The 17,646-nt window shown below is 39.5% G+C and overlaps 1 pseudogene; it reads left to right on the forward strand.

Moving 5' to 3' along the window:
* The window catches only part of LOC143641533 (uncharacterized), a 46,958-nt pseudogene extending 31,216 nt beyond the window's left edge, over positions 1-15,742 (forward strand).
* The last annotated feature ends 1,904 nt before the right edge of the window (positions 15,743-17,646 follow it).

Here is a 17,646-nt window from a genome sequence, read left to right on the forward strand (position 1 = left end):
TGCATTATGGCAGGCAAGCACATTACTACTGAGCTATATCCCCAGCCCAATATTTTTTGATAGTCTTATTAAATGTGTATTAATTATACATATTAATGGAGTTCTATGTGGTATTCCAATACATACATGCAGCATGCACTGATCCAACCCTCAAATAAAGCTTTCTTTTATTCACTCCTTTTTCCCAAACTCCAGTAATCTTCATTCTACATTCAGGTCTACTTTATTTTATTTTTTAACTTTCACATGTGAAAGAGAGCATGTGGCACTTGTCTCTTTGTGTCTGGCTTATTTCACTTAATGTAAAATCCTGCAGTTCCTGTCATTTTACTGCAATTAACAGAATTTTTTCTTCTTTATGACTTTATTGACTAAGTCATACTTAAATATATGTACATACCACATTTTCTTTGTCCATTCATTGATCAGTGGGCTCGTAGGTTGATTCCATATCTCACGTAGTATCACAATAAACATGGGCATGGATATTCCGGTATCTATTTAGTGTGCTAATTTCATTTTATTTAGCAATATCCAGAAGTGAGATAGCTGGATCATATAGTGGATTGAGGAACCTCTATATTGTTCTCCATAATGGTTGTACTAATTTACATTCCAAGCAATAGTGTGTGAGAATGTCTTTTTCTCCTCATCTTTGCCAGCATTTTTATGGATTTATTTATTGATTAATAATTACCACTCTGAGGTGAAACGAGATCTCATATTAGTTTGGATTTGCATTTCCTTTATGGCTGATACTGAGCGTTTTTTCATCTGTCTATTATTGGTCATTTGAAATTCCTCTTTTGAGATATGTCTATCTAGATTCTTTGCCCATTTTTAAATTTGTTTACTTGTCTTTTTGTTGTTAAGATTCTTACTTCCTTATACATTTTGGATATTAATCCTCTGTCAGAGAAATAGTTCACAAATATTTTCTCCCATTCTGTAGGTTATCTCTTCACTCTGCTGATTGTTTGCTTGGCTATGTGGAAACCTTTTAGTTTGATGTAATCCAGTTGCCTCTTTTTTTGGTTTTTTGTTTCCTGTGCTTTGGGGGATTATATCCCAAAAGACCATTGCTTATACTAATATCTTGAAATGTTTCCCCTATGTTTCTTCTGGTAGTTTCATAGTTTCAGGTCTTATATTTAGATCCTTGAATCATTTTGAGTTGATTTTTGTACAGAGTAAGAGAGAAGGATTATCTTCAAGTCTTTTTGAGACATAAACAGGAAAAAAAAACATTAAAAGGAAATTTAATAAATGTTATCATATTTATGTTTAATTTTCTGACAAAATGTTCATGTATGTATGGGGAAATATTTTTTATGGACCAAGAAGAGAAATAATATATTTCTATTACGCTTGGCAGTATCAAGGAGGTTTCCTGAAATAGGTGACATTTGAGTTGTAAAACAATACGTTCCTGGTTTAAATGATAGGATAAGCAAAGTCACCAGAGAAGGAAAGTGAATGAGACAGCAGTGCTCTGATGAGCTGTCCAGTGGGATGAGTGTCAATATGTGGAAGATCTGGTAAAATGGAACAATTTTTAATAGTAGAAAGTCATCTTGGACTTTATTCTGTCAACAAACTAAAAATACAATAGCTTATAAATAACATGTAAATCTGATAGAACCCTCTTTATTTGCTCTAGTAAGCCTTAGTCAACTAATAAACCTTTTTCAGAGTGGCACGTTCCATTTACCAGCTCTTCATCCTGATTCACACTTGGGTATGGTGCCTGAGCTGGCTCTAGTTTTGCAGCCAGAAGTGAGTTGATACGTTGATCTTGAACCGCAGGATCATACAGCTGATACTGAGCAAGCCTCAAAGAGGAGGTGAGGTACCACACCATTTTCTAATCTGGAAAGTGAGTTGGAATTAGACAAACAACTGAAGGCTGCATGGCTGGCATGCAGGAAAAAGGCTGCAGAACGGAGGAGAAAGAGGCCTTCTAGAACATGCATTCTGATTTGCTTCTGTAACAGTTCTCACTGTTCTTCCTTTCTCCACCTCATCCTCACCCTCACCTTTCTCCCTAAGAGAATAAAAAGGATTGGGGGAAACCATTTTTTCTTGTCTGAAAATAAACTTGCCTTTACTCTTTATTACTGCCTCTAATAGAGGTTCTATAGGGCATAGAAGCCAACTGTCCTTAGATGGATGGAACAGTCTGCTGCCTATCACACGTGAGAAATCACCACAGAAAGTCCATTCTACACAGCAAGAATTGGCGATGGGCTGTATGAATTGAGGTGATATGTCATATGGCATGCCGTGTCATGGGACATTCCCTGCATCACTGCTAGAATTTCTGGGGTATGTAGCTTGAATATTTCTTGTCTATGCTATCCTCAATTCTAATACCTAGTACCTAAGATGAGGTACTCCTTTTTTTTTTTTTTAATGGTACCGGGGATTGAGCCCAGGACACTCTACCACTCAGCTATACCTCCTACCCCCCTTTTAAAATTAATTAATTAATTTTAATTAGGCATATATTGTTGTGACCCTTTGTCCGCAAGGAAGACGTAACTCAGGAATTTTTTTTTAGCAGTTTATTTAGGCCTTGATTAAAGTATCTTTTAGTGACCCCCCTCTTTTTTTGAGCATCCAAGCACAGCCTAATAAAGCCTCCCACGTACCAATCTTAAGTCGCCACGTGGATCTTTTTTATAGGGTGGCAAGGGATAGCGTGCCAACTCTCCACAAAAGAATTTGTTTATCACAGGCCACAGTGGAAGCCGGCGCCATCCTTTAATGGCGGCCACAATCTACAACAATGGCTTACCACAATATATGACAGTAGAATGCATTTTGATTCATTATATACAACTGCAGCACAACTTTACATTTCTATGGTTGTACATAATGTAGCATCACACCATACATGCAGTGGTTCATGTACCTAGGGTAATGATGTCCATCTTATTCCACCATCTTTCCTGCCCCCATGCACCGTCCCTACCTTCCTGCCCCTTTGCCCAATCAAAGTTCCTCCATTTTTCCCATGCCTCCTGCCTCCTCATTATGGATCAGCATCCACTTATCAGAGAGAACATTTGGCCTTTGCTTTTGGGGATTGGCTTATTTCGCTTAGCATGATATTCTTCAACTCTATCCATTTATCTACAAATGCCATCATTTTGTAAAGAACTCAAAAAACTTAACACACACACAAAAAACCCCAATCAATAAATGGGCTAAGGAGCTAAACAGATACTTCTTAGAAGATATACATTCGATCAACAAATATATGAAAAAAATGTTCAACATCTCTAGTAATTAGAGAACTGCAAATCAAAACTAAGATTTCATCTCACACCAGTCAGAATGGCAGTTATCAAGAATACAGACAACAATAAATGTTGGCGAGGATGTGGGAGAAAGGCACACTCATACATTGCTGATGGGACTGCACCTTTTTTTTTAGAGAGAGAGAGAGAGAATTTTAATATTTATTTTTTTTTTAGTTTTCGGCGGACACAACATCTTTGTATGTGGTGCTGAGGATCCAACCCGGGCCGCATGCATGCCAGGCGAGCATGCTATCGCTTGAGCCACATCCCCAGCCCTGGGACTGCAACTTGGTGCAGCAGTATGGAGATTCCTTAGAAAACTTGGAATGGATCCACTATTTGACCCAGGTATTCCACTCCTCGGTTTATACCTAGACTTAAAATCAGCATACTAGAGTGACGCAGCCACATCAATATTCACAGCAGCTCAATTCACGATAGCTAAACTGTGGAAGCAACCTAGATGCTTTTCAATGAATGGATAAAGAAACTGTGTTATCTATACACAATGGAATATTACTCAGCATTAAAAGAGAGTAAAATCATGGCAATTGCAGGTAAATGGATGGAGTTAGAGAATATCATGCTAAGCAAAGTGAGCCAATCCCCAAAATACCAAAGGCCGAATATTCTTCCTTCTCTTTTTAATTTGTAATTTTGAGACAGGGTTTCACTAAGTTACCCAAGCTGGCCTTGAACTTGTGATCCTTCTGCCTCAGCCTCTGAGTAGCAGGGATTACGGGTGTGTGCCATGGCTTGTTGCTCCATCTACCTCTTACTTCTATCACTGCCAGAATTTCTCCAATGATGGTGGTGATGATGGTGATGATGAGGAGGAGGATGAGGAGAAGGATGATGATGATTAACTTTCTAGACAGCTTTTAGTAGATCAGGAACTTTTTAATATTCATTTTTAAAACTTTATTAAAATAATTTTGAACATACAGAGAAGTTGCAAGAGATATGCCAAACTCCTGTATACTTACTTGACAAATCACCAGTTTTTATTTGTAACATTTGCTTTAGCATCCACTCTCTCTTCCTCTCCATGTATTTTTCCTAAACAAATAAGAGTTGGTTGCATAGATCATGCTACTTCGCCCATTTACATTGCAGCATTATTTTCTTACATAATGATGAAACTGAGAAAATTTGACATTGGTATGCCACTTTTATCTAATCGAGAGTCCACATTCCAAATTCATCTTCTGCTCCAATAATGTCTGCGGCAGTCTGGCTGCAGCAAAATAACGGGGGTGGGGCGGGGCGTGGGGTGACAAGCAACTTGTGTAGATTGATACAGCAGGAGTGGGAGCCGTTTATTGTAGGACCAGAGGGGTATATATACATTACACACAGCTTATCTTAATTAACATAAACTAGATACAGCAGTCAACTAATAAGGAATCTCCACACTCAATGGCTCGCTGGTGTTACTTTACAAACCACTCCCTCTGGCAAAATGCCAGGTGCCATCCTGATTTGTTTACAGACTCTAACAAATGTCCTTTACAGCAAATATTTTCAGCACAGTATTTCATCTAGTATCACAGAGCACAATTGTCATGTCTCTTTAGTTTCCTTTAGTGGGGAATAGTTACTTGGTCTTTCCTCTAAAGCATACAGGCCAGTTATTTGTAGACTGTCTCTCAGTATGGGTTTTTTTTTTTTTTTTTTGGTGTGTGTGTGTGTGTTATGTCACATGACTACATTCAGTTTGTGCACTTGGGGTGGAAATATCAAGTGAAATTGTGTTCTCTTTTCATGGTGTAACATGAGAGGAAAATCACCTTTACTGGTGATGTTACTTTTGATCCGTTGGTTGAGGTGCTGTTTTTTTCACAATGTAATTAATATTTTTCCTTTTGTCACAAGTAATTTCTAATGAGATCATTTGATATACATACACATATATTCTATTCATCAACTTATCTCCACTAAATTTAGTAACTACTGATGTCTTATGCCTAAGTCAATTTTTTTCTGATGGTTGCAAAATGGTGATTAAAAAAAACTTCATCATTCTTTTTATAGTTATTAGTGGTAATACATAAGAGTTTTCTCTTCTAGATTATTTAAGTATCATAGACTCAGATTCTTTTTTTTCAATAAATAATAGTCCATTACTTCCTCATTTACTCAAGTTATCCAGATTTGAGCAATAGAAGCCCCTTCAATCTGACTCTGTCTCTTTGGACAGCCCCCACCCCATTATTTTTTCTGAGTATGTCTCACTTTTAGTCTCTGAAGACATTTCAGGTTCATCTCATGTTTGTACTGCTCCAGCGTCAAATCTATAGGCCATAATTTTAGGACTTTATAAGTATACAATTTCCCAACAAATCTACAAAATAGATATTTATTATTCCCACTATACAAATGAAGTGACAAAGACATAGAGAGACTTTGTAAATATTCCTGAGTGAAAGAGCTATAAAACATTGCCACCTCCAATCTCACCTGTGTCCTCCAGCCTTGGCCAAACATACTCTCAACAAAGTTAACATGTATGTCAAATACAATTCCTGAATCTCCTCCACCTCACAGGAATGTCTTGGCACTTGGTAATCACACAATAAATACTTGTTGACATTAAATGAATTAAACCTCGTTTTCTCATTTGCCTTTGTGTGTGTGTGTGTGTGTGTGTGAGAGAGAGAGAGAGAGAGAGAGAGAGAGAGAGAGATTGAGAGATCTGGTTCAAGGAGCATAGAAAGGGATTCCTAGAATGGAAGAGAAAGGAAGGAAGGAAGGAAGGAAAAGAGGGAGGGAGGGAGAGAGGGAGGATGTTTCTATAGCTCTTGGAGACCACATTAAGATGCCTCTTAAGATTTCCACCCCACCAATGTGGATCTACTTATACCCTCTGCAGAAAGAAAGAAATTCCTACCCCTTTGTCTGAAATTCTTAGATAATTATCTTTCATTACCTTCTCTATGCTCTCCTAGTTCTCAGAATCTCTTTCTTGTGTTCTCTTTTCTTTCTCTGAGATAATATTCAACCCCTGTGTCATACATTCTCTCCCTGTCTGCCACCTACTTGGTGTTTTCATTTCCTTCTATATCTAACTTGGACTCAGTTGTTCATTAGTTCACATGCTCCCAACCTACCCTCTCAACTTCCTAGCTCTTCTGACACTGCAAACTCTCAGACCTGGAAGAATCCAATTCACTCCCTCACTGAAATTGCTGAGCCCTTCTGGAGAAAATTACACAATGATACGGATGGTTGGCACCACAAATCTCTCTTGGCAAGGCTCAGCAATCCTTTGACCTGATCCTGATCAGCTCCCTCACCCACTCCCCTCAACAGTGATTCTAAGCCTTTACCAATGTCCTTTTCCCTCCACCCACTTTCTCTAAGTGTCTCCTATAACTGTAGAAAATACAGTCTATCAAGTAGAAGCCACATCATCCTCTGGGCTCCACACCTCAGTTCTTTTCATATGCATACTGTCTTTACTTTCTTTCTTCTTGTCTCATTGAAGAGGTGACTTTTACAAAATGTGTGCTCTGTATCCTAGCCTCTACTGCTATAACCCTATAATATTCTTCCATCAGTTTCTGTCTTTTTCTTATTTCTTAATCTGTTAGTTTATATATCTTTTTTTAATTGCTTTTCCTTCAACTGTATGAATAAGTTCAGTTCTCTTTTATCTTCTTCTTGCTGTTTTTTTTTTCCTTTATGGTACTAAGGACACAATCGAGGGGTGCTCTACTATTGAGCTATTTTCCCACCCCTTTAATTTTTTTTCTTTTTTAGTTCTGAGACAAGGTCTTGCTAAATTGCCGAAGCTGGCCTCAAATTTGTGATCCTCCTGCTTCAGCCTCCCCAGTAACTGGAATTACAGGTGTGCATCCCACACTTAGCTAAGAATCCAAACATCCTTTGACATCTTCCTCATCTATTGCCATTTTGTTTTTATTTTTCCCATGAATAAGATTCTTGAAATCAGTTCACACCTACTGCTTCCACTTTGGCCCCTCAATCTACTTCAGTCTGCATCTGAAACCACTGCCTCCAGCCTTGTCCTTATTAATTAGATCCCTGCAGCCTCCCTCTACACAGGCAGCTCTGGCTCTCCTCTTCACCGATGTTTTTTTAAAAAGTTAGAAGAGGAAGTATCATCCCCTGCAGTCTTCCCCAGTTAATAAGAAAATTCATAAAATGAGCTATTCTTTCTTTTCCAGCCACCTATATGGTCCTAAAGGAATATATTTAAATGTGAAGATATATACTTGTTCATTCACAAACTGGGTGGGCTCCATTACTTTTTTTTTTTTTTTTTGTAGAAAAAAAGTATATGTAACTGTACCATGTCTGAACCCCAGGTGGGGTTCTGTGTAGTGCCTGGACGTGATGTGTATAGTGCATTATACATAATAAACACTATTTGTAATAAGAGTGAGTTCTGGAAGAGGTAAGCAAGGGTATAAAATTCATCTTCCGTATGGTTATTATTCCATTTATATGAGAAGTCCACTAAATTCACTGAACCATATCAGGCCACATCTGTTTGAAAACCTACCAGTTTTTATGAACATTAAATAAAAACAGACTTAATGACCATTTATCATATTCATGTAAAAATAATGAAATGGAAATGTACTGAAAAGGAGCCCATTGAGAAATAAAATGTTTTAAATGCCAACAATTTTATATTTTTATTTTTTATATTAAACAACCAAATATCTGCTCTTTTTGCTTCAGAATTTTCCATAATTAGAGGGTATTTTTGTTTCAGTGTTGTTTGGTCTCTTGCCTCAGTATTAACCTAAGTAGCACAGACTCAGAAAATACCCTAAAATATTTATACATAAACTTTTCACACAAAAGTTAGGTATTTGAACCTTAAGTATAACTGCTTGCATAAAAATCTAAAACCCAAGCAAAATGAAAATTTGGGGTTGGAAAAGGGGGAAATGGAAATAAAATTTCTCCTCACTATATTTTATAGGTGAAATCGATTCCACTAGGATTAGACCTTCTAAGTTACTATGACAGAGAGTAAAGAGAGGTGGAAAGGAAACTTTGAGTGACATTTTTGACAGCAAGCTACAGAAATAACAGTTTGACAGAAGAGGCCATCATAAATACAAGATCATCTCAGGCATGAATAGGATTTCCCTTAATGTAAAAAATATGAGCACGTGTAGGATTCAATTTGGGGCAAAGAGAAGAGCAAGGTGGGAAGGTTACCTAGAAGAAGGTTCCTAGTGCTGAAGTCATGGAACTCTGAGGATCAGTATAAATGTCCCTGCTGAACCTTTTTTTGGAAATTTTAAAGTCTCTCTCGCATTTGTTTCTATTTATACCTATTTCTAGCTTGATTGAACTGAGGTACAACCAATAAATAGAGAGGGTTGTATTTCTATTAATACCAAGTTTGTTTTTGTGCCAATCCTGAGATCTATTTATTCTGCAGGTAGAAGATAGACCTCATTCTTACCTAATCGATATAGACATCTCAGGTCAACAACAAATCTTCATATTGGCAAACAGACCAGTCAATATCTTATTACTTTTTAATAAGAATTTCCTTGTCAGTGCACTGGAAAGAAAATTATTAATAGAAAAGTCTACACATAATATTATAAATATATCCCTAATACAAAGAACAGAAATGGGAATGCACCATATAATAATAAAAATTGGCCTTCAGTTAGAGTTTTGGGGTCTTGTCAGAAACAAGAGCTACCTTATTTCATGAGTTGGCCTGGTCAGCTGACATCTTTACACTTCCAATCCGTTGTCAAGAAGATAAAAGGGATTGGCCAAATGATCCCTAAAGCCCACTTTTCAGCTCTGAAATCCATGACAAGTAAATATTCTATTTTGAATTTTCATTAGGTTAAGGATTTAACAATCAACTGAAACAGGATGACTAACCCATAACATGTTCCAGAAAAATATGAAATGACATGTTGAAGAGCATTTAAATTGAACAAAACAGATTTGTGTGTGTGCCACTATTGATATACAAATGTTGAATGTGTTTTACTGTATCTACTGAATGTGATTGATAGGAGATGCATCAATTTCAAGGTTTGTGAATCTAAGTAAATTGTTGTCAGTGGTATCGCTTCTTTAAAAAAAAAAAAATTATATCCTTACAGTGAACAGACAAATTGAGACAGGATATACATAAAGCATCAATTTAGCACAAATATCCACTTACAATTGTGAAAACAACAACAACAACAACAACATGTAGTTGGGAGATTTTCAGAAAATTTGAGGAGCATTTTTTAAATTGCTTATGCTTTTTAGAATGCTTAGCATTTCTGTTTTGAAAACAACTTGTCTTCCTTTTCAAAGTGTATGTGCAAAGCTGGCTGTGATGTCAGAATGAGCTGTTTCCAGAGGGTTGGGTCAGCTCCCACTCAACCATTCTTCTACAGAAAAGAAACTGGGGATGAGATAGGAGTTGTGCTCATTAAATCTCAAACTTCCAACCCTGTTTCAGAAGCACTACAGAACTCTTAAATGTATAATCAAGAGGAAAATACAGTTTGTCTTTTACTGAATTATTAAATCCTTGTTTTGACCTTTTTCCTTTCTACCTTGACCCCTTTCTGCCTCTGCCTTTCATTTATATTTCCTCACTCTGGAATGAAAGCTTGCATAAATGTGGTGCCTAAAAAGGAAAACAAGCAAAGAAATAAGAAATTGTCCTGTTCTCTCTCTCTCTTTTTTTTTTTACTAGGAGTGAGGGGTACTTGGGGTTGAACCCAGGGGCTCTTTACCACTGAGCTACATCCCCAGTCCTTTTAATTTTTTTTTTTTTTTAATTTTGAGGCAGGGTCTTGCTAAGTTGCTGAGGCTAGCCTTGAACCTGGGATCCACCTACCTCTGCCTCCTGAGTGGCTTGCATTCTAGGCATGCATCACTGTGCCCAGCTGCTGATCTCGCTTTACCTCTTATTTCTCTCTGTATCTAACTTAGATCATGTCTATTTAAATCCTCTCTATTCCCAGGGTATTTTAGGTTTTCAATATTTTTACACAGAATGAAGTTTTAAATTTTAAAGATACATGTCACAAATATTTTACAGATGAATTTGATTGAAAATATAAATGGATATCAAGAAGGAAAAAATGCAAAAATTCTCTCCCCAAAACTTATCTGCCTTTACCTTAGAAGGTTATTAAAGTTTAAAGGTGGAGGCCCTGCAAACTTCATATTTAGCAAGATTAGCCACACACACAAAAAAGTAACTTATTTGATGGGAGCCCACCCTGGGTCTAATTTAGAAGTTTCCATTTATGTCATGTCAGATTTGGGAAGACTGAACCCTCATTGAATACATTGGTCTGACTGTCTCCCAAGCTTGATAGCCAGGGTTCATGACTGCAGTTCCTGGCACATTCATAAATATTCATACCTCTACTAATAATTTGCAAGCCAAATTCATTTGGCTTTTTTCACCCCATCAATCTTATAATTAATAAGGGTGTTGCTCTTGTTTCACTTTCCTCCAAAAGAAAAGATAAATGAAATAAAGAGTCATCCTGTAAATTTAAATAGGAGTGCCTCTCGCTGATTAAAAGCTGATGCTATCGTATAATGGTGGAAGGGGGGTTTTGGCTATTGCTCTCACTGGTGGCTGGGGGCGGGGGTGGGTAGAGCAAAGGAAGCGTTTCCAGATGTGGCCTCACGGGCCTTGATCTGAAGAGCTTGGTTATCTATTAAATAATGCCTAGGAGAACTTTGAGATATTATGTTAAAACTGAACTGTAGGGAATTTATTTGCAAACTGCTGTCTTAGTCATTATCTGGTCAGACAGACACTCAACATAGCTGGCCATTGAATACAGCATGCCAATATCCAGGGAACGAGACTCTGAACAGTCTGTAAACTTCTGCTTAGAAATTTAGAGATAGTTTAGAAAATTTGTCAAAATTTAGTGATTATTATGTCTTTGAAGTGAATGCCTTTGAATTAGCATGCCAGCTATGCTTCTAAATCTAACTGGGAATACTTTGGTCTCCACAGAAACATTAAAGGAGGTATACGTCACCACACAATTTTACAAATATGTCATAGGACATAGGACATGCTGTAATTGTGCACTCCTATTGGATTTTCTAAGGTCCTTTATAGAAAAGCAAGAAAATCAAATTGAACATAATTTAGAAATAAAATTTCTAATTTAGAAATAAAATAAAAGTAACGTGAACTCATCAATCCCCTGGGACCTTATTTTATTTAAACCTCATTTGAACATTCAAAAAGTCATGAGGCCCATGAATGAGCTGCAAAGTATAAATAACTGTCTTAGCTCTCTTGTGGTGGCAATATCACCCTTTCTGAGCACATTATTGAATCTGCACTAAAATTAAGAGACCTGGATAAATAAACAAGCAGTCAGATATTGCTTCTAATTTCTTTTAGGGGAACTTGCTTTAAAGACACAATAATGTATTATTTTTGTGTATTGGTTAGTTTGGTTTAGGAAACATTATTATCCAAGATATTCTTAACTTTGATGCTTATATTCAGAGTTTTTTTTTTTTTTTTTCTTTAAAAGCACACTCTGTTCAGGCCAATCCTTTAAACATATCTATGCACAGTTGGAAAAAAAAGATAATTTACACCTTAATTCTATGTAAACACAATTACACATTTGATTTACTGTATAAAAAAAAAAAAAAAAGCTTCCTACTACATTTAAAAGAGGAGGGTAAATGTTTTCCTCTACAGACATTTAAAACAGGAGTGTAAAAGAGGGAGAAGCAAATCTAACTCTGGAGGCCTCTTTATGTTTCCCCAGATATAATCTATTCCTTTGCTTCAGAAGTAAGAATGAGCCTGCAAGTGGCATTAGTCAGAGCCCTCAAGACATCAAGGCAAGGGAGATGTGATTCTTCATATGTTTAAGTTCCTTCCAGAGTGGTGGATGAGATGGGAGGTAATGAACTTTTCTAAACTTGCTTGGCTAGGAAGCTGTTGGAAAACTCACTGTTAGGTAATAGTGTCTCTTTCTTCTTCTCTCCTCCTACTTTCCAAAAGCAGAATTAGACCCATCCAGGTCTTTGCTGTTACTCTGCCAGGTCTCCCAAACTACACAATAATCCTGCTGGCCTGCCCTCAGAAGGGATAATAGAGATCTGGAGATGAAACTGATGGGGTAAGGTGGGAGTGGGTTGGGGAGTGATTCTGACAGCACTTCCTTTCCCCAGCCCCAAATTTGCCCTTGGAGCCAGAGACAGGCCCTCTATCTCTGGTACCAGGTTGCAGGAGTAGAGTAGACCTGGGCATTCTCAGCAACCTTCTGTGTCTTTAAAGGGTGCTAAGGCAAAGGGCTCAAGGAGTTGGACATGAATCTCCACCACTGCAGACTTCTGCACTGGCCAACAGGGCCTCCCGGTAGTTACCTTACATCCCAACAACTCATAGGTGCTTACCCTGTGCAATTTCTCCAAGTCCTGGGACTCCCTGGGATCCAAAGACTGGATCTCTTCCTAGTTCCCTTCCTAGGAACTTAGGAAGAGCACAGGGAAATCAAAAGTACCCCTCACCTAACCTCCACCCTTCAGGAGAGGTGTCTACCACAAGACTGGGACCAAGAGGATCCTCACTTGCCATTGAACCCTGATCTCTTGCATTTTGACACTAGTTGTACTCTTCCTCCAGCGGGTCTTGAGGGGGGTTTGCACATGGCTTTTTACTTATTTTGTTGTTCTCCCTTTCCCTTTTTGTGTGTTCTAGCTGTAGAAGTAAGAAGGTATCGGGTAGGATTGGTGGGAAGCGGTGACAGCAATCACAGAGCCTTGTAGGTTTGTTATGTATGCACGTGACTAAGTTGCTCTGTGTGTGTGTGTGTGTGTGTGTGTGTGTGTGTGTGTCTGTGTTTGTAGGAGAGGAAAGGAAAGAGAAAAGAGAAATGTACAAGACTAATTTGTGATCTGTGAATTTGTGAATCTTCAGGAAGCTACCCTTACTCACCAGGGAGTCTGGAATATAACACCTAAAGCTTGAGGTTCATTTAACCCTCTTTGTGCATGGTCACAAGAACTATTTTTATTCCCCAGCACTGGTGAGGGAGACTGACTGGAAATGAGGGACTGGAGCATGGTGTGATGAGGTGCAGGTGCAAATGTGTGGCTCAGGTGCCCAGCAGTGTCCGGTATCACCTGCATTGGGGCCTGAGCTCCCTTCCAATCCTTCATCTGGATGAGAATGCAGGACTTTCTGTCCATGTATCTGGCTTGTTTTCTGTAAGAGGGGAAATTATAAATCTTGTTGATGATTTTTATCTTTTAAAAATCACGACTTCCTTCCCTTCATGTTTACCAGGTAAAGTGGAAAGCTGAGAAGAGTTTGGACAATTCCAAATGAAAAAATGCCTCAAATGCAATTTATGTAAGTCCTAAAATTTAGGGGAACTTGCTTTCACATAGTGACCTGGATTGGTTTCTTATTCCAACAGAAAAAAAAAAAAATCTCAATGTTAGCTGTGTGTGTTTGTGTACAATGACATCAGTATCCTAAACATCTCAATTTTATTCTATTTCAAACGGCAAATGGGCTCTCACAGCCCAAGAGCCTCTTTCTGAGTGAATGTTTATGAGAAATACTTTGAATTTAATAGATAAGCCTAAAATACACAGGACAAACAAAATAGGTTTTGGGAGAAGTGTGGAGAAAGGCAAAGAGGGAGAAATGGGGAGAGGGACAAGAGAAGAGGTCGGAGTGGAGGGGGTGGGGAGACTGAGATTCACACATGCACACTAAGAGCTTTGAAACCTTCGACCTGACCCCCAAACCCAAGTGCATCACACAAAACAGGTTCGGATCATATTTCAGGCGGTCTTCTTGCCCCGAGTCCGCTGTCCCCGGGGACTTAATTCACTCCTGCCTTCTCCACACAATGACTTTAGAACCTGGGAAAATAATTGCATTAGAGCAGATTACTTATAACCGATAGTTATCCGTCCTTTTCCTGTTCGACAGAAGTCTATTAAACTCGGCACAGCCATTACCAGCTGAGCTCTAGGGCGCGCCTTCATTAAGAAAATTAAAATCATACTTTTGAACCTAATCAGAGCTTGCACAAGTCTCAGGAGTCTGCGTGCAAATCCCGACGTTTTCGTGAGCCCCATTTACCCGCGAATCAACCTGTTTTTGGATACCATAGATGAGGGTGAAAAGATCCAGTGTGATGACAATTACTCCGAAATAGGGATGTCTGGGCTTCCCAGCCCCTCCTCCTCTTGCCTCCTACTTTCCTCTGGTGGATCTTTTCCTGGGAGCGTAAAGCATCACACCTGTCCAGAGAGTGACCCAGGACTTGGGGAGTACATGAGGATGGCTGAAGCAAAGGAGAGAGGTGGAGTGAAGACGTAAATTGGGGGCCGGGAAGTCGCGCGGGTGAACTTTCCTAATTGACGTCTGCGGCTGGCAGCCCGCACCAAGTGCACGTGTTTCACACACGTGCGCGTGCGCGCACACACACACGTACGCACGCACCGCAGCGTGGCGGGAAGACTGTTTCACTCCATTGAGTTTCACACTCGCTCGGGGACCAACATGGCCTGTGTACCTTTTGTCCACCGTGCGCGGGAGCCTGGCCCGGGAACTGGGCAGGCCTTTGCGTGTGCCACGTACCCGGAGGTTCAGTCCCTGTGGCAGGGCCTTTGGCCTTGAGGGATCTTGAATTTCCTTCTTGGTTTGGTAAGAATCTCAGTCGCTCCGAATACCCCTGGAGTGAAATTGCTCCAGTCCCGGGACCGACCAAGGGAACAGGTGGGAAGCACGGGCTGGGAGGAGGGCAACGTCCTTACCTCCCTTCCCAGAGCCTCCGGGTAACCTCTCTCTTCCTTCTAAGGAGAGGTGGGATTTCCAATTCCTCTTTCAACTGGAAACCTCTCCCGGCAGGAGAGCTTACTGCTCGTTTAGAGGGGGCGCATTGCATTGATTATCTGTGCTATCTGGAAATTTGCAGAGTTCGAAGAAAGATAACTTTTGTTGTTATTGTTGTTGTTGTTAGCCACCTCTAGCTTTAGCATTTGGCTTTTTAAAATGTTAATTACTGTGTATTTATCGGAAAGGTCCGCCCAATTCTCAGGAAAACATAAGGGCTTTTGCATATTTGGGGGCGTCCTTTTCTAGGACTCTGGGGGCAAAGAAGAACTGCTTGCATTTTTATCAGAATGCCCGGTAACGGAGTTCTCACCCCTCTCTCTGACTAATGAGGCTTTGGGGTTTGTTAGGGGAAATAGCTGCCCCTCTGCCTCCCTATCGGCACCCAAATACAGGATTTGAGGGAGCTACTTGAAAGTGTATAATATTGTTGTTCCTTGGCAAGTGTCTAATTCTCTTTCCCATAATTTCTATTTGTTATAAAAGCCTACAAAACTCAAGTGACGAAAGTCAGAGAATAGATGTGGACAAGGGAACATCTTTTACATCTCCACAGCTTTCAACTCGATAAATTGCTGAATATAAAAAATATTTTTCAGGGAAAAAGAAAAACACACCTACACTGCTGTTGTTAGTGTTCTCTTTACATCAGATGTAGACTTGCCATTTGATTTGTTTTTCCTTTGTAGAAAAAGAGGAGAAAATCAGAAATGAACAAGAAGCCGTTTAACAGCAGCAATTCCAAGACTTTTGAGACACTTTTATTCGTTTCTGTTTTCCCTTATTTACCTTTAAGGCAAACCAAAAACAAAGATAAAAAGTGGGGGAAGGAACACCATCTCTAGAGGAGAGTTTACTCTGTTGCCACAATAAGGGATGGGGGCTGTTAACAGCTATTTGAGATGATAATGCTTAGTGAGCTCATTCTTTTAATCATAATCTTCAAGTGGTTTAAGATTAATGGCAGGGGGTATTTTCTGTCTCTTCCTAGGGACCTTTGCATTAATTTACTTAGAACATTGGCCAGACTGTCAATGGCTCCAAATTTTATTAAGTTGAACTGAGACAAATACAATGAGATTTTCATATTTTCCTCGTCTATGAAAATATATTGCTGGAAGAAATTTTTTAGATTCAGCTGCAATGAGGGACCTCCTTACTTGTCTTTATTATTTTATTGTGTTCATACATGCACAGATATATACATTCCATATACATATATACATATATATATACACATATATTTAAATGAACTTGTGGTCTGCAATAGTTTTCCTTACACTTCTAAGCTTAATGGGGACCTTTCAAAAAGTCAACCGCAGTGGCAGGCAGTAGATTCTGTTTCCCCAGAGCAGGATTTATGTTTAAAGTAAGTTTGAATGCAATGAACTTCTTCAAAACAGACCCCCCAAAATGATAACAGCTTGGATATAAATATTTAACTTTATCTCAGTTGTCACGATAGCCCCAGCAATTTTTCAAGCACAGCTATACCGAGGCGTCATTTCACCAGCGTGAAGAACCAGGCGGTCTCCTACCTCTCTCTGCCTTGCCCTGAGAGAGCTCCTTCTCTGGGGTTTCTGGGTCCCTGTCCCGTCCTGGAGCTTCCCCAAAGAGGGGCGGGGCATGAATTGTAGAAGGGTTGACACGGGAGACTCTGCAGAGAAGCGAGGAAAGAGAACGGATTTTTAAACCGAAGATCTTGATACTCTGGCAGGAAATTAAAGTCAGGAGATCCACCTTTTCCCTACTGTCCTCCCTGCCCATGTTTCTTCCCCCGCTCATTTCTGAGAATTGCTTTCACAAAATCCCGCAGTCTGGTACTTGCAAAAGCAAAACCAAAAACTCCCCCAGAAACTGAAGTCGTTCCGCCTTGTAGATTTACATGCTTCGTGTGGGGGTCTAGCTGTGGTCAGAAGACTTTTCCGAGTCAGGGCTGCTTTGCCAGCTTCTTTCCCAAGGGTAGAGGCTGACGGTGGAGTCGGCGCGTCGGCCAACCCGAGATTGCCCCGGCTCTCGTTACCTGTGCGCCCTCGTGTTACACAGTGCTCATAAATCCCACTGAAGATTAATTGGGAAGCCGAGAAAACGCCTCTTTGCATCGAACCGTTGAAAAATAACCCAAACACTCAGATGGTAGCAGTCCCACAGCTTGCATTGGACGTGAAATGCCATAGTAAGATCAAGTGTCAAAGACATCGCGGTTTATTTTGCTGCACTTCAATCACCCTTTCCGTTTCCAGCAAAATTGAGAAGCACAGGCCAGTAAAGAATAGGCACACAAGTGGGGCATAAAAAGTGTGTGTGTGTGTGTGTGTGTGTGTGTGTGTGTGTGTGTTTAGGTAGGTGGGTACGGTGACAACTTTTAAATTAAAAAAAAAAAGAATTAATGAAAAGAAGAGAAAAAAGAAAATTTCAGATGGGGCTGGTATTTCTTGGGGGGTGCAGGGTGCAGGAAAGGGTCATTCACGACAA

Source organism: Callospermophilus lateralis, chromosome 3, assembly GCF_048772815.1.
Source record: "Callospermophilus lateralis isolate mCalLat2 chromosome 3, mCalLat2.hap1, whole genome shotgun sequence".
Classification (NCBI taxonomy): Eukaryota; Metazoa; Chordata; class Mammalia; order Rodentia; family Sciuridae; genus Callospermophilus; species Callospermophilus lateralis.